General features: G+C 38.6%; 1 protein-coding gene across 14 annotated transcripts in view; it reads right to left on the bottom strand.

The window, feature by feature from the left end:
- The window catches only part of BIRC6 (baculoviral IAP repeat containing 6), a 582,018-nt gene that overhangs the window by 84,234 nt on the left and 483,015 nt on the right, over positions 1–14,769 (bottom strand). The window lies entirely within an intron of this gene.

Raw genomic sequence — 14,769 nt, forward strand, 5'->3', positions numbered from 1 at the left:
ACCAGGATGTTCTGACTACTGTGGCGGTATAATAGGTTCTAAAATCAGGTAGTGTGAGGCCTCCCACTTTGCTCTTTTTCAGTAATGTTTTACTTATCTGGGGCCTCTTTCCCTTCCATATGAAGTTGGTGATTTGTTTTTCCATCTCATCAAAAAATGTCACTGGTATTTGGATTGGGATTGCATTGTATCTATAGATCGCTTTGGGTAGAATAGACATTTTTACAAAGTTGAGTCTTTCTATCCATGAGCAAGGTATGTTTTTCCACTTATGTAGGTCTCTTTTGGTTTCCTGCAGTCGTGTCTTATAGTTTTCTTCGTATAGGTCTTTTACGTCTCTGGTTAGATTTATTCCTAACTATTTTATCTTCTTGGGGGCTACTGTAAATGGTATTGATTTGGTGACTTCCTCCTCAACGTTCCTGTTGTAGGTGTAGAGGAATCCAAGTGATTTATGCATTTTTGTATCTTGATACTCTGCTAAACTCTTCTATTAGTTTCAATAGTTTTCTTGAGGATTCTTTACGTTTTTGTGGATAAGATCATGTCATCTGCAAACAAAGATACTTTTACTTCTTCTTTACCAATTGGGATACCTTTTATTTCTTTATCTAGCCCAAGAGCTCTGGCTAGGACCTCCAGTACAATGTTAAATAAGAGTGGTGATGAAGGGCATCCTTGTCTGGTTCCCGTTCTGAAAGGGGAATGCTTTCAGTCTCTCTCTGTTTAGGATGATGCTGGCTGTTGGCTTTGTATAAATGCCCTTGGAATGTTTAGGAATTTTCCTTCTATTCCTATTTTGCTGAGAGTTTTTATCATGAATACCCGGGTGCTGAACTTTGTCAAATGCCTTTTCTGCATCAATTGATAAGGTCATGTGGTTCTTGTATTTTATTTATGTGATGGATTACACTAATTGTTTTTCTAATGTTGAATCTTCCCTGCATACGTGGTTTGAATCCCACTTGGTCATGGTGAGTTATTTTTTTGATATATTGTTGAATTCTATTGGCTAGAATTTTGTTGAGGATTTTTGCGTCTAAGTTCATGAGGGATATTGGTCTGTAATTTTCTTTTTTTGTGGTGTCTTTACCTGGTTTTCATATCAGGGTTATGCTGGCTTCATAGAATGAGTTTAGGAGTATGCCATCCTTTTCTATGCTCTGAAATACCTTTAGGAGTAGTGGTGTTAATTCTTCTCTGAAAGTTTGGTAGAATTCTCCAGTGAAGACATCAGGGCCAATGCTTTTCTTTGGTCGGAGCTTTTAAAATTACTTTTTCAATAGAGGACACAACTTTTACCACAATTGTGAGGAACAAATTTGTGAAGGGTGCTCCAGCATCCTTGAAGACTGTTGTGATTGCTATTTTATATAAATCAGATATAACAGTGACAACTGTCCTAACTGAATTAAGACATCTAACAACAATGGGGCTGTCTCGACCCCATGGTAGCAGAGGCCAAGTAGCTGCATTCAAAGGACAAAGGTGGGCATGGTTACCGTAATGGGCAGTGGAGTCAAAGCAGTAGTCAGAATAGCCTGACTCATATGGACTTATGGTGTTGGCAACACTTAGTCATTGTGTCCCTATGAATGAAATAGGAAATCTACTAAATATTTACTTGATCTGTACAAACAGATGAATTCTAGGTCAGGTGAACAGCAGTCTACCTCAAACTGCCAGAAAAGAGAGTCACGGTCCCTCAATCAATTCCCAGATTTGAGCAAGTTTAATGACCCGCAACCCCATGAATGAAGGGGAGGCCAGGTCCCCTTGAGGAAGGACTTCAATACACTGTCAAAAATTTTTACTGTTAATTTTTCTCCCAGTCTTCCCCAAAGGGATCTACACTCTTTTACGAGAGTGACTGTTCACTGGGGAAAAGGAAATAATCTGATTTTTCGGGCATTACTGGACACTGGCTCTGAACTGACACTAATTCCAGGAGTCCCAAAACATCAGTGTGGCCCAGTCAGAGTGGTGGCATACGGAGGTCAGGCCATTAACAGAGTCTTGGCTCATGTCTGTCTCACAGAAGGTCCAGTGGGGTTCCGAATCCATCCTGCAGTGATTTCCCAAGTTCCAGAATGCATAATTGGAATAGATATACTCAGCAGCTGGCAGAACCCTGACAATGGATCCCTGACAAATAGAGTAATGGCTACTATGGTAGGGAAAGCCAAGTGGAAGCCATTAGAGCTGCCCCTACCTAGGAATAATAGTAAACCAAAAGCAAAATTGCATTCCTGGAGAGACTGCAGAGATTACTGCCACCATGAAGGACTTGAACGATACAGGGGTGATGATTCCCATCACACCTCAATTCAACTTGCCTATTTGGCCTGGGCAAAAAACACATAGATCTTGGAGAATGACAGAAGATTATTAAAAACTTAGCCATGTAGTGACTCCAACTGCAGCTGCTGTTCCAGATGTAGTTTCATCGCTTGAGCAAATTAATACATGTCCTCGTACCTGGTATGCAGCTGTCAATCTAGCTAATGCCTTTTTATCCATCTCTGTTTTGAAGGACCATCAGCAGCAGTTTACCTTCAGCTGGCAAGGCCAGCAATAGACCTTCGCTTGCTTGCCTCAGAGCTACATCAACTCTCCAGCCCTATGTCATAATTTAGTCCAGAGGACCTCGATCAACTTCCCCTTCCATAAGACGTCACACTGGTCCATTACATTGATGACATTATGCTGAACGGACCAAGTAAGGAAGATGTGTCAATGACTCTGGACTTACTGGTAAAACATTCACGTGCCAGAGGGTGGGAAATTAATCCCACAAAAATTCAGGCATCCTCCACCTCAACGAAATTTCTAGGGGTCCAGTGGTGTGAGGCATATCGAGGTATTCCTTCTAGAGTGAAGGATAAATTACTGCATGTGGCTGTTCCCACGACTAAAAAGGAGGCACAACATCTAGTGGTCTTCTTTGGATTCTGGGGGCAATGCAGTCCTCATTTGGGTGTACTGCTCCACCCTATTTATCAAGTGACTTGAAAAGCTGCTAGTTTTGAGCGGGGCGCACGACAAGATAAGACTCTGCCACAGGTTCAGGCTTCTGTGCAAGCTGCTCTGCCAGTTGGGCCATATGATCTAGCTGATCCCATGGTGCTTGATGTGATGGTGGTAGAGATGCTGTTTGGAGTCTTTGGCAGGCCCCTATTGGTGAATCACAGTGCAGACCCTTAGGATTTTGGAGAAAAACCCTGACATCCTCTGCAGATAACTTCTCCTTTTGAGAAACAACTTTTGGCTTCTTACTGGGCCTTAGTAGAGACTGAATGCGTAAGCAGCGGCCACCAAATCACCATGCGGCCTGGGCTGCCCATCATGAACTGGGTACCTTCTGACCCACAGAGCTATAAAGTCCAATGTCTACAACAGCACTGCATCATTAAATGGAAGTGGTATATACGAGGTCAGGCCTGAGCAGGACCTGACAGCACAAGCGGCATGTGGAAATGACTGAAATGTACTTGGTCTCCATTCCTGTCACATTATCTGCCCTCTGTCCAGTCTGCTCCTATAACCTCATGGAAAATTCCTTATGATCAACTGACTAAAGAGAAAACTTGTGCCTGGTTTACATATGGTTCTGTGTGATATGCAGGCACCACTCAAAAGTGGACAGTGGCAGCACTACAGCCCCTTTCTGGGACCTCTCTGACAGACAGTGGTGAAGGGAAGTCCTCTGAATGGGCAGAACTTCGAGCTTTGTACCTGGTTGTTCACTTTGTTTGGAAGGAGAAATGGTCTGATGTACGACTGTATACTGATTCACGGGCTGAGGCCAATGGTTTAGCTGGATGGTCAGGGACATGTAAGGAACATGATCGGAAAATTGGAGACAAGAATTTATGGCGAAGAGGAATGTGGATATACCTCTCTGAATAGGCAAAAACCCAAACCCATTGCCGTCGAGTTGATTCTCACAGTGACCCTACAGGACAGAGTAGAACTTTCCTATAGGGTTTCCAAGGCACATCTGGTGGACTCAAACTGTTGACCTTTTGGTTAGCAGCTAAACTTAACCACTATGCCACCACAGTTTCCAAATGGGTCAGAGATGTGGAGATACTTGTGTCTAATGTGAATGCTCACCACAGGGTGACCTCAGCAGAGGATGATTTTAACAAGTGGATAGGATGACGTGTTCTATGGAAAGCAGTCATCCTCTGTCCCGGATACTCCTGTAATTGCTCAATGGGCTCATGAACGAAGTGGTCATGGTGGCAGGGACAGAGGTTATGCATGGACTCAGCAACATGGACTTCCACTCGCAAAGGCTGCCTTGCCTCAGTGCCCAATCTGCCAGCAGCAGAGACCAACACATAGTCCCTGATATGGCACCATCCCTCGAGGTGATCAGCCAGCAACCTGGTGGCAAGTTGATTTCACCTGACCACTTCCAGCATGGGAAGGGCAGCATTTTGTCCTTACTGGAATAGACACTTACTCTGACTATGGATTTGTCTTCCCTGCAAGCAATGCTTCTGCCAAAACTACCATCTGTGGTCTTACAGAATGCCTTATCCACCGTCATGGTAACCCAAATAGCACTGCCTCAGATCAAGGGACTCACTTCACAGCAAATGAAGTGCGGCAGTGGGCCCATGCTCATGGTATTCACTGGTCTTACCATGTTCCTCGTCATCCTGAAGCAGCTGGCTTGACAGGATGATGGAATGGCCTTCTAAAGATACAATTATGGCACTGGAGAGGTGGCAATACTTTGCAGTGTTGGGGCAGTGTTCTCCAGGAGGCTGTATATACTCTAAACCAGTGTTCAATATATAGTGCTGTTTCTCCCATGGCCAAGATTCATGGGTCCAAGAATAAAGGGGTTGAAATGGGAGTGGCACCACACGCTATTACCCCTAGTGACCCACTCACAAGATATTTGCTTTCTGTCCCCATGACCTTATGTTCTGCAGATCTAGAGGTCTTAAGTCCAAAGGGAGGAATGCCCCCACCTGGGCACACATCACTGATTCCATTAAACTGGAAGCTAAGAATGCCACACGGCCACTTAGGGCTCCTTACGCTTCTGGATCAACAGGTAAGGAAGGGAGTTACCATACTGGCTGGTGTGATTGATCCTGATTACGAAGGGGAAATCGGATTGATATCACATAACAGAGGTAAAGAAGAGTACCCCTGGGATGCAGGAGATCGCTTAGCGCGTCTCTTAGTACTACCAAGCCCTATGATTAAAGTCAATGGAAAACTACAGCAACCCAATTCTGACATGACTACTGACCCAGACCCTTCAGGAATGAAGGTTTGGGTGACCCCACCAGGCAAAGAACAATGACCAGCTGAGGTGCCTGCTAAGGGGAAAGGGAATATTGAACGGGTGGTGGAATAAGATAGTTCTAAATACCAGTTACCGCCACGTGACCAGTTGCAGAAATGAGGACTGTAATTATGAGTATTTCTGCTCTGTATGTGTGCATCAAATATTTTTGTTTTCTTCACTTATAAAATACAAGATGTGAACAGGGCTAGTGCGTTTTCGGTTGTATGCGTGTTAGTTATATTATGTTAGGCACAAGTATGAGTTTATAATTGTCTTTATTCAGAGATCATATATGGTTTAAGGAGATGTACACACATGCCAAGTTGACAATGGGTGGTCTGTGATGGTTAAGATTGTGTGTTAAGTTGGCTAGGACATGACTCTCAGTGTTTATATGTGGTCACTCCCATGACTTAATCTGCTGTGAGTAGCCAATCAGCTGAAACGGAGTTTCCTTGGGGGTGTGGTCTGCATCCAAACATAAGCAGAACTTCTAGCTTTTTTGCTCACTCTGTATCCTGTGTTGCCTCCTGTTTGTCTGACCTCTGACTCTTGGGACTTGAGCTATCAGCTTATCTGCAGATCTTGGGATTTGGATCCTGCAGCTGTCTCCTGTTTGTCTGACCTTCAGCTCTTGGGACTTGAGCTATCAGCTTATCAGCAGATCCTAGAATTCGTTGGTTTTCACAGTCTGAGAGCTGGAGCCCTGCTCTCCAACCTGCCAATCTTGGGTTTGCCAGCCCGTGTGGCTATGTGAATTGAGACAAGTCTCTATCCTGATACATAGACTTGGGCCATTTCAGCCTCTACAATCATGTGAGGTGTTTCCTTGATATAAATCTCTCTGTATATATATTTATATGCTTTAGTGATTTTGCTTCTGTAGAGAACCCAGCCTAAGACAACTTGGGACATATCCTTTTACTTTTTCTTCTGGTACAAAGATCAGATAAGGACAGTATTGTTAGGCCCACAGTACCCATGAGGGGTCTTTGTTACAAATGTCACCAGCTAATAATTTATGTGTCTATTAGATTCTTGGCCTTTAGAATTTTCATTCATGAGAACAAGTTGATCTAAGTTACTTCTGTCTTATATCTACCTAAATCATCAATCTGACAGTTATAAAAATTAATTTTCACCAGATTTTGATCCCTCATTATTGGTATAAAATTAGGTGGCAGTATCATTTGGCTTCTGCATTAATAAATATCTAATAGATTGTCTTTGGTAAGTGTGCAATAGTGTGCACATCTGTTATATATCCTTTGTCTCCTACTTTTGATATTTTTTTCTCTCTCTCCCATCCCTAGGGAACTGTTTCTTTCTACTGCTTATAGGTCTAAACATTAAAGTATTAAAGAGAAAGATTATTAAAGTATGAAACTAATTAGGTTAGAAACGAAGACTATTTGCATAAAATAAATGAGAAAAAGGTAATGTTTTTCTGCATCAGGCAAGAAAGAAACGGTGACTGAATACCGCTACACACGTGGCACATAAAAAAAGGAACATTTATGGGGATCAAAGCTTTCAAATACTGGACAAGGGAGTGAATTTCACCTAGAGTATAAGCCCTTGGTGGGTTAATACTACATTTTTTTGGTTGTTGTTCTGTATAAATGCCTTCTACAGTAGCAGGAAGCAAAAGAAATAAGAATAACAATTAATATGGAACTCACTAAACCTGTTGCCATCCAGTTGTTTTTGACTCATACTGACCCTATAGGACAGAAAAGAACTGCTTCATGGGGTTTCCAAGGCTGTAAGTCTTTACGGAAGCAGACTGCCACATTTTTCATCCATGGAGCAGCTCATGGGTCAAACCACCAACCTTTTGGTTAGCAGCCAAGCGCTTTAACTACTGTGTCACCAAAAAAAAACAGGGCCCTCTAATTAATATGGAAGCTCCTATCATCCTTCTAGTAAAGATTTTAAAGTGATTATTAAGATGACTTTTGAACCATTTCTCTGAAATAAAATACAAAAGAACTACTTATATTATTCAGGTAAATGAAGTTAAAGGGAACTAAAATTTATGGTTTACTCAACTATTTCCCCACTTGTGTTCAAACTATTATAATAAAATCTCAATTGAAAAAAGTATAAAATTTCTTGATGATAGCATCCTGAAATGACCCAATTCTTTTCTGATTAGGTTTTATGTGACAGATAATGGTTAAAACAAAGAAAAAACCATCATAGGTAGAAAATTATATTTAACTTCATAGGTCCAGTTAAGGTATGCTTTCAAAATACCTTAGAGCTAATACATAGAACATGTCATGTATCTCTTTAAAAAAAATCTGATATCTTAAAAAATCATATTATTTACTTCTACCCTTATCTGTGTTGCAGATGAACACTGGAAAATGAGGAATGAATGAAAAATTCTGTTTTGAAATAATACACCTGCCTAACCTTTTATAGCATCAGAAGAAATGTTATCCGTGATTTACTTTAATCCAAATGCCTAACAATCAGCCATCAGCAATATTAATCAGTTTGTTTATATTAACTTTTACACTTAAATGGGCTCTAGCACTTATTTCAAACTGTCAATCTTGAAATGTGTTAGGAGAGGTAGTGGGTAGCAGAAACACAGAATCTGGAATAAAAGAATATGAAAATATCACCATCTTTAGGAAGCTTTTAATATAGTCTGTATAGTAAATATTCAGTAACTGCCTAAGGAACTGTCAAAATAAGACAGACTAAAAGCGCAATACAACACTGCTAGCTACCAGGCTACACTGTCGGCACAGGTTAATTTTCCAGATAAGCCAGGAAACATCAAATTAATAAACTAAAAGTAAAATCATTCCTCAAGTAGTACACTGGTTTACACTAAATACCAAACTCATGACAGTGCTGTAATTATCAGTAAACAAACTAATCTTCACCCATTAGAGATAATTATTTTATTAAGGTAGAATTATAATTGAGGGAAATTTGAAACATGTCTTAGAGTCTATTATTTCAAAAATAGAAATTCAGAGGCATTTTGCATGTGTTTACACTGAATACACAGATGCATATATAATTATATATTTTGTGTAATAAATAATAACAAAAATTCCGTCATCATGGAACTGCACAGCATAAACGGAATTTCCGTGGCATTGAGCTACTTTGCCAACTCAAGCTCCTTCCCAAATCAGTAATTTTTACTGGAGCCTTTGGATGTGTATAAAGTTCAGTAATAACGGCTGAAATACTGATTCTCCCTAGTTTACTCTCTGGCAGACCACCTTAAAGTGAGTATGGCATAGTAGGCAAACAACTAATAAATCTCCTACACACGCCATCACCCAAGAATTACTTGGGTTACCTTTAATTAAAATACAAGGTTAAGGGCCATTTCCTTCTTTACGTAAATTTTAATAATCCATACTCAGGGAAGTACTCTAAAATAAAAGATCCTGAAACAGTGGGTCAGACCTGGATTTGAGAGTACTTTAGCAAGACAGAGTGCCAAATGAGGGCACTGGGTATCTTAGTAAGCAGGGAAATGAGAAACATAAAGGAAGAGAAGCATGTTAAGTTAAAAACCAAGATATTTTGTAAAACTCATAAGGCAATGATGAAAATCACAATACCACTCTAAATTGTAGCCACATTTAAAAATAAAATCAATGCTAATTTGGTTATCTACTAACTTAGTTTTTTCCAATTAAGCATAAGAGAAAAAGGGGGAAAGGAGTATGATGGTTAACAAACATCTTCCCATTTCTTTTCCTTTTCCTAACTGACTCGTTTATATTTCCGAAATGTTTCTACCTTTGAGGGACTGAAGAATAAATCCTATTAAGCAGTATTCCCAAAGTGTGAGAAGACTTCAAGAGGTACAATGATACGGTATTAAATAATGGAATCACACAGTGAGAAAGCTATTTCCATTCCAATGAAACAAAAGATTCTCAGTAAACCTTTCATAATTTCTCAGCATTTGCAAAATCTCCCTTTTTAAAATAGAGAGCAGGTCTGGTATCAGAAACTAACAATATTTTTATTTTAACCACTCACTTTTACACTTCTATTTACTGCAAACGATAATGATTTTTCTGATAATATAGTACTCTGAAGTTTCCTTTTTAAAGTATAAGCTTACAAAAAGACATAATTGATCTAAAGAAAACTTCTAAGTAAACAACAGGTAGGTCTGAAAATTTTCCTTCAGTAAACGACTTGTTTTATTTGATCAAGTTAATAAAATTCTCATTATCTATGGGATCTTTTAGATTTAGAAAAATTACAAAATAATATAGGTAAAACGCTCTGAAAAAATTACACTTTTAAAACTTACTGTTGCACATGTTTTCCACATTTACAACTTTAGCTGGATGACAGCTTTTTAAGGAAATGACAGAGGCATGTATGAACATGTATGTAGTCTTAACTGTCTTTCCTGGGTCTTAATACAATAAGACTTAAGATTCTGTGCTAATAATTCTGAACCTCTACCAAGCCAACAGATGACAGTTGTCTGACTAATTGATTCAGTCAAAGAACCAAGTAGTAGGACTGGCTTTGGACAACTTCTGCCTGGGGTTATAGGCTTCAGATTCTTACATGTGAACAAAGGAAGCCATGTTCCCAAAACCGGTTATCCTATGGCACTTGTACCCTATTAAAGGAGATTCCTAGAGATAAATATGTAGTTGCCAATATTAACACAGACAGGGAGAATAATGCAGTTAAAGACTTAAAACTCGAGTTAACACGATTGCTTTTTTAAGTCAAATGTCTGCAACACGGGCTGTATTTCTACCTAGGAAACAAACTTTCTATTAAGTTCATAATAAAAGACTAAGAGTGCTAATGAATACCAAATTCTTACTTCCTTAGAAATGGCAGTATGGGGAGAGGACACATACAGCTAGCTCTACCTGTTGCGATGGAAAGGATAAAACTCTCATCTACGGCTGTGTAGTCTTGTTCCACCTCCCACTCCCAACCATTCAAATATACAGCAAGGCAATCTTTCTAAAATGCAAATCTGATTAGCTCTCTGCTTGAAACATTTTAAAGGTCCACCATCACTTTTAAGAGTAAGTAATTCCTTAACACAGGTGGTTCAGTGGTAGAATTCTTGACTTCCACATGGGAGACCCGAATTTGATTCTTGGTCTTCCTTTGCATACACGTCATATACAGCTACCACCTGTCAGCAGAGCTTCCAAACTAAGTCAAATTAAGAACAAAGGCCTGGAGACTTACTTCCAAAAAAATCAGCCAATGTTTTGTTCCATGTGCACGAGGTCACCATGAGTCGGGCTCATTCCACAGCAGCTAACAACAATAACTCTTCTAAAACACTTTCATCCCTGGATTTCCTCTCTAGCCTCACATCCCACAACCTCTCACCCACACTACGTCCAGGCATACCAAACTTCTTTAGGTTCCCTGAATACAGGTAGTCCCCAACTTAGAACAAGGTTCCATTCCAATAACTCCATTGTAAGCCAGTTCTGATCTAAGTCGAATACCTCATTTTTTTCTTCTTTCTTTTTTATTATTATTGCCTTTTATTATCAGTATCTTTATAAATCCAACCTTTTCTGTCTTGGGGGGCTGGAAACATTATATATAAACTTACAGATATGATATCAGCAAATTTACACTGCAACGTTGAATGTAGTACATATTACTAATGATAACATGTCCAAGGGGAAAAAAAAGATGATTAGAAGTGTGGTTCATTCTAACTTGAATATGCTGTTCCCACAACCTGGTACTCATCCCTTGCCCCTCGTCATTTGACTAAATTCCCACTTACTCTTTAGGCTTCCAAATCTGGGTTGGTTTTCTCGTAGTATCTTGTACTTCTCCTAATTTATTGTGTTATTAAAACTGTCTAGTACGGTTTCTTCCTGTTATCTGTCAGTCTCGTAGGAAAAAGGACCCAATTCTCCCGTTATGCGCCCATGAACAGTCCATACACATTCGTTAAATGAATGAATCAGTAACGGCCTTGTGACCAGGCCAGATCTTACCTATTTCAATATATTCAAGAATTTCTAACACACAAATCTAATAACTGCATGGGAAATGATGGTCTTTTCAGCTTTAATGTTGTCTTTTCAATCTCCTCTTATAAAAGGTTTCAAGTTTAAGGGTATGGGGATATTTGGCTAACCTCTAGGGTCTCCTTCATTCTTTGAATTATGTGATCAAAATTAGTTGCCTTTAGGCATTGGTGTCAAGATAGGATAAGCTCAGTTAGGTTATTCCTACCAGTAATAGGAAAATTTTCTCTTTGTACTTGGACAAAAGAGTTTCTTTAATTTCTATCATCCCAGAATGAAGACAAAAACTGTAAATATAACACTCAAAACAAACTAGTATCTATGAAAATCATTATATGCAACCATGATCATCATCTAGAGATCTGTAGATACACAATGAATCTATTTTTCTTGATTTAAGATGCAGCGCACACACACAAATACACACAAAGGCATGCCTTTTGTGTATGCTTGGCAAAATAAACAAATAGTTAAGGCAGTAAGTTTATAAACATAACTAGTAAATTAATACCAGAGTGGTTATGTACTATGGCTGCTAACCAAGAGGTCTGCAGTTCGAATCCACCAGGCGCTCCCTGGAAACTCTATGGGGCAGTTCTACTCTGTCCTGTAGGGTTGCTATGAGTCAGAATCGACTCGACGGCAGTGGGTTTGGTTTTCTTGGTTTGGTTTACCTTATTTAATTTTTAAAAACCTACACTAAAATATATATACTTTATTCACCCTAAGATTTCTCAACCAGAGGGCAGAGGCAAAAATACTGGAACATTTTCTAAGCTGTAGAACACTAACTCTAAAGTCATAACTTCAAACACTGATAAAGTATTAAACATTCTCTAAAAGTGACAAACAAAACATGTTTGACTTGACCGTTCATTCTCTTCTCAGAGTATCACGGAGTTTTGTGAAATACAACTGGGGACGTGGCAGGGAGATCACAGGACACTGTGCTTTCAATGAAACATTGTTACAATGGAATATAGGCCAATTTCTGTGAGTATAAGCTCTATAGGAAACTGCATTATTTTTCCATTCTATTAGATTTCTATTATAATAAAAATACAGAAAGAAATACATCTTAAGTTTTGATAGGCTGGAAAAAAATAGATTTTACCCTCTCTCTCTGTGATGTGGAAAAGGAATTCTCAATATGCCAAACCTTCAAAAGGATGCTTCTTTTCTTGAGAGGCTGCATGGTATAACAGAGATCAGGAAGGATCTCAATTCAGAAGAATATTTAAGCTCTAATAACAAACACACTAGTACCATTTCTTCATCAGCCTAATAGGGCTACTGAAAATATTTACTGCACAGGGTCACTGTAACAATAAAATTAAATAACATAAACTAAATGAGCTTTGTGAACATAATTACTATCTTTACATGCATATTTTGTTAGTGCAGTTTAGAAGTCTGAAGTATGATTTTTTTTTTTCCTGGCTGAATGTAAGACGGAAAGAATTTGAAGAGTAATTCTATCCAGGTAATCAAATAGAAAAATAAAGAGTTACAGCTAAATACAACTCAGTTATCCTCTATCTGAAATTAAATTTTCACAGTGAATCATTAATACATTTCTTACTGAAGTCAAGTTTCTTTGGAAAAAAAAAAAAACTACACTGCATATATTATATAAATGGGAAACAGATTAAGAAAAGCAATAGACCAAGAAGCTCTCCAGGTGTCCAAACTTTATATAAACTCCATTCATTGTAATGAGAATCTTTTTAAAAATTATCTTAGGATTCAGTTTGCTATTACTCCCACTCCCTCCCCCCTTTTTTTAACAGGATACAACAGAAATTATAGCATAATGAAATACATAACAAACTATTTTTACTGATTTTGTTTTCACATTTGTAACACTGTGACTCTGTGATATTGCTTTCAACCAAGGTTATAATTATAATAACATTACAAATCATTTCACGATTTTTCAGCAAAGAAATAAAATGCCCTTGGGTGAAAACAGTGCTCCTTGGAAACTCTATGGGGCAGTTCTACTCTGTCCTACAGGATCGCTATGAGTTGGAATTAATTTGATGGCACTGGGTTTGGTTTTTTTTTGGGGGGGGGTGGTGGGGGAAAACACTCAAGGTTTTGTATATTTTCAATTTTTAGTTATAAGCTAATACAGTACATCTCAAAACACAGAAATAGAAGCTACAGGAAAACAGGGCAAGATTCCCCCTAGAAAGACAGAGGGCTGTGTGATTGCACTGACTGGTCAAAACTACATGTTCATTACAGGAGTACAGAACACAGATGGCCAGAGCAGAGAGTGGGGCTATTATTAAACATTTGGTTCAATTTTGACACCACACTGTTTTTACATAGTAATTATGCTGGTTTCTAGGATACCAGTTTAAAAGACTTTTGGGGGCCACAGGAAAGGATGGTACCAAACATAATATTATTTTGTTCTCTAAAACATAAAAACAAAACAAAACAAAAACCAACCCTTTACATTTTCCTTCCCCGGACACAGAATACGTAGTATGAACCTATATAGCTTTTTATATCTCTACCAACTGCCTCTTTTTTTAAATCTCTTCTCTAACTTAGTTACCTCTTCTGTCATCATGCTATTCATTCTTAAGATGATGATGGCAGCAAAATAACCAGCAAGGCCAGAATTATGAGAAGTTGATTTCTCCCTGAAAGCCAAAGACTGACAAAAGATATTCCTCTACAGACCAGTTCTGTCATCATTTGACCTATTCTGCATTTCTTAATTTTTTAGGTTCTTAAAAAATAAGTGAGAATAGGCAGAGCAAATACACTGTTATTGTTAAGAACACTAATTGATTCAGAAGACCACTGACCAAGGAATAAACTTTTGTTGGTAGTATTAATTGGAAGTGAATGCCTTATAAATCAGAATCAAAACCCCTTGCCATCCAGTTGATTCTGACTCATAGCGACCCTATAGGGCAGGGTAGGCCTGCACCATAGGGTTTCCAAGGCTGTAATCTTTATGGGAGTAAACTGCCACATCTTTCTTCTGCAGAGCGGCTGGTGAATTTGAAACGTTGACATCTTGTTTAGCAGCAGAGTGCTTTAACCACTGCACCAGCTCCTTAAATCAGAATTGCTAATTACATCTTTAATAAAAACTGACAACCACTGAACAGATTTTGCTAAGAGAAAGGAAAAGGTTTTCCAGGTTACTTACAAAGACTTTTGATAACAGAACTCATCACCTGAATCTAGTGAGGTATAAACTTAATAAACCAAAAATTAATTAAAAAATTTGATTTTCCAAGAAGACAAAAATTCAACTTTATCGTAATTCCAACAAATAAATAGTGAAAGGGTCATGTTGACTTCTAAAAAAAATTATGGAATGAAGTACAATAATATGCATCAAAATAAAACAGGACTGATCCATAAATTCAGCAATTCTATTTCTATGAATATACCCTA

This window comes from Loxodonta africana, chromosome 26 (assembly GCF_030014295.1).
Source record: "Loxodonta africana isolate mLoxAfr1 chromosome 26, mLoxAfr1.hap2, whole genome shotgun sequence".
NCBI lineage: Eukaryota > Metazoa > Chordata > Mammalia > Proboscidea > Elephantidae > Loxodonta > Loxodonta africana.